We start from the raw sequence: 3,659 nt of genomic DNA on the forward strand, positions 1-3,659 counted from the left end.
TCCTTATTTCTTTTCCCTTTCCTTTCCTTATTCCATTCCCCTTTTTCCCCCCTTATCTTTTTCCTTTCCCCTTCCCTTTTCTTTTTCCTTATTCCATTCCCCTTTTCCTTCTCTTTTCAACTTTCCTTTTTCCTTTCCCTTCCCCTTTTTCCTTCTCTTTTTCCTTTGCCCTTCCCTTTTCCTTATTCCTTATTCCTTTTCCCCTTTCCCTTCTCTTTTCAACTTTCATTTCTCCTTTCCTTATTCCTTTCCCCTTCATTTTTTCCTTTCCTTATTCCATCCCTTTTTCCTTTCCCCTTCACTTTTTCCTTTCCTATCTTTTCCTTATTCCTTTCCCCTTTCCTTATTCCTTTTATTTCCTTTTCCTTATTCCTTTCCTTTTTCCTTATTCCTTATTCCTTTCCTTTTTCCTTATTCCTTATTCCTTTCCTTTTTCCTTTCCTTTATTCCATTCCCCTTTTTTGTCTTCTTTTTTTTCCTTTCCTCTTCCCTTTTCTTTTCCTTATTCCATTCCCCTTTCCTTTCTCTTTTCAACTTTCCTTTCTCCTTTCCTTATTCCCTCCCTTTCCTTTTCCTTATTCCTTCCCTTTTTCCTTTCCCCTTCTCTTTTATTTTCCTTATTCAATTCCCCTTTCCTTTCTCTTTTCAACTTTCCTTTCTCCTTTCCTTTTCCTTATTCTTTCCCTTATTCCATTCCCCATTCCTTTATCTTTTAAACTTTCCCCTTTCCTTAGTCCTTCAATTTTTCCTTCCCCTTATTCCTTTTTCTTTCCCTTATTCCCTTTTCCCCTTCCCCTTTCCCTCATTCCCTCCCCTCCCGGGATAATTTCCCACCCCAAATTCCTCTCCTGCCCCTCCTGGGATGGATCCCACCCCCAGCCCCGCTTTCCCTGCAAATCCCCGATTTTATTCCCATTTTTTCCACCTCATCCTGCCCAGGAGAAACTTTTCCATTTTCTCCGGAGGATCCCGCAGCGGGCACAGGCGGTGCTGCCGCTCAGTGGCAAAATGCAGAATTCCCCTTTTCCCCATGGAATTTCTTCCCCTTCCTTGTTTTTTTCAAAAATAAAATTAATGTATTTATTCGTTAGATCCTAAATATTGAGATATTTATTACAGCTGCTACAACCATTGGATATATATAACAATATAATTCAAAATATTTTGCATAGTGATAGATATAAATTGAATTTACTACAAAATATTGACACACGAATAAGTTTCTTTCAAAACATTGACACTTTGATCGCTATAAATTTAAAATATTTTCAAAATATTGGCACATTTATAGCTATAAATTTTATTGACACATTTACAAGTATAAATTTTATATAATTCAAAATATTGATACATTTATGAGTACAAATGTAATATATTTCAAAATATTGACACATTTACAGCTATAAACTTTATATATTTCAAAGTATTGACACATAAGTGTAAATTTTATATATTTCAAAATATTGGACACGTGTAATAAGTATAAATTTTATATATTTCAAAATAGTGACACAGTTATAACTATGAATTTTATAAATTTCAAAATATTGACACATTTATAAGTATAATTTTTATATATTTCAAAATAGTAACACATATCTATAATATAATTTATATATTTCAAAATATTGGCACCGTTATAGCTATGAACTTTATATATTTCAAAATATTGACACATTTTTAGCTATAAATTTAATATATTTCAAAATATTGACACGTTTTTTAGCTATGAACTTTATATATTTTCAAAATATTAACACAGTTATAGCTAGGAATTTTATATGTTTCTCAATTTTGGCATATTTTTTACCCACAGATTCCTGTTTGTGCCGTTAACTGTTTTTATAGCGATTTCTGCCCGGTTTTACCGGCAGGGCACCCAGCTCCTCCTGGCCACGCCCCCTTAGCCGTGACCCACGCCCCCAAAGCCACGCCCCCGGGGGAATCCCCTCTCGGCCCTACCGTGACGTCAGCGCGCTCTGCGTCACGTCCGGCGGCGCACCCGGAAGTGGCGTGGGGCGGTTGCCATGGGGCGGCCCGGGAGGTGAAGTTGGGGGGAGAGAGCGTGGGGGGGGGAAGGGGGAACCCACCGGGAATGGGGACGGGAATGGGAACGGGAATGGGGATGGGGATGGGAATGGGGATGGGAATGGGAACGGGAATGGGAACGGGGATGGGAATGGGGAATGGGGACGCGGATGGGAAGCGGGAATGGAAACGGGGATGGGGATGGGAATGGAAACGGGGATGGGGATGGGAATGGGAATGGGAACGGGAACGGGAACGGGGATGGGAATGGGAAGGGGAATGGGAACGGGAATGGGAATGGGAAATGGGGACGGGGATGGGGATGGGGGATGGGAATGGGGATGTGGATGGGGATGGGGGATGGGAATGGGGACGGGAATGGGAATGGGGGACGGGAATGGGGATGGGGACGGGAATGGGGATGGGAACGGGGATGGGAATGGGGAAGGGAACGGGAGCAGGAATAGGATCGGGAATGGGAACGGGATTGGGAACGGCAACTGGGATCAGGAGTGGCACAGGGATCGGGAACGGGAATGGGACTGGGAATGAAAATGGGATCGATAATGGGATCGGGATCGGGAATGGGAATGGGATCGGGACCAGGACCGCCGCGGGGTTCAGGGGGCAGCCCGGGCCGAGCCCTGCGCGATGGTGGCGGCCCGTGGGGAGCTGCTCCAGCTCGTTCTGCTCCACGTCCCTTCCCCGTCCCTTCCTCGTCCTTGCCTCCATCCCATTCTCTCATCCCTTTCCCTCACCCTGTTCTCTCCATCCCAATCCCCCCATCCCATTCCTGATCCCGTTCTCTCATCCTGTTTCCCTCATCCCATTCCCCCATCCCATTATTCCCTCACTTGTTTCCTCACCCCTGTTGTTCCCCATGCCGGTGTTCCCCATCCCGTTGTTTCCTCCTCCATCCGGATCCCTCCATCCCATTCTCTCATCCCGTTCCCCACATCCATTTCCCTCATCCGCTGTTCCCTCCTCCCGTTCCCCTGTCCCGTTGTTCCCCCATCCCTTTCCCTCACCCCACTGTTCCCCATCCCAGTGTTCTCTGTCCCCCCGGCTCCGCTCCCTGGCTCGGGATCTCCCCTCGGGCGGGGGAAGGAGGGACAGCCCCAGCTGTGTCCCTCAGCTGAATTCCCGCATTTCCTTGCTCCTGTGGAGTTCTGCTGGTGCTTGGGGTCCCGGAATCCCGGGATGCTTTGGGTGGGAAGGACCTGAAACAGGACCTGAAACAGGACCTGAAACAGGACCTGGAATCCCATCGAGCCCCAAGCCCGGCACCTCCCAGGATCCAGGGGCAGCCCCGGCTCCTCTGGGAATCCCAGCCCAGCCTGGGGGCATTCAGTGCTTCCATCCCCTCTGGATCCCTGTTTTCCTTTGGATTCCTGAATTCCTTACCCGGGGAAGGGAAGGGAAGGGTAAGGGAAGGGAAGGGAAGGGAAGGGAAGGGAAGGGAAGGGAAGGGAAGGGAAGGGAAGGGAAGGGATGGGATGTCCCAGGGAATCAGCTGCCTTGCTTTTCCCTCAGGAGCAGAGCAGGGATGGCCCAGGGGTGCTCAGCTGTTCCTGGTCCCTCCGAGGTCACTGGCTGAGGCTCCACAGCTCCTGCTGCTGCCCCATCCCAAA

This window comes from Melospiza georgiana, chromosome 31 (genome assembly GCF_028018845.1).
Source record: "Melospiza georgiana isolate bMelGeo1 chromosome 31, bMelGeo1.pri, whole genome shotgun sequence".
Classification (NCBI taxonomy): domain Eukaryota; kingdom Metazoa; phylum Chordata; class Aves; order Passeriformes; family Passerellidae; genus Melospiza; species Melospiza georgiana.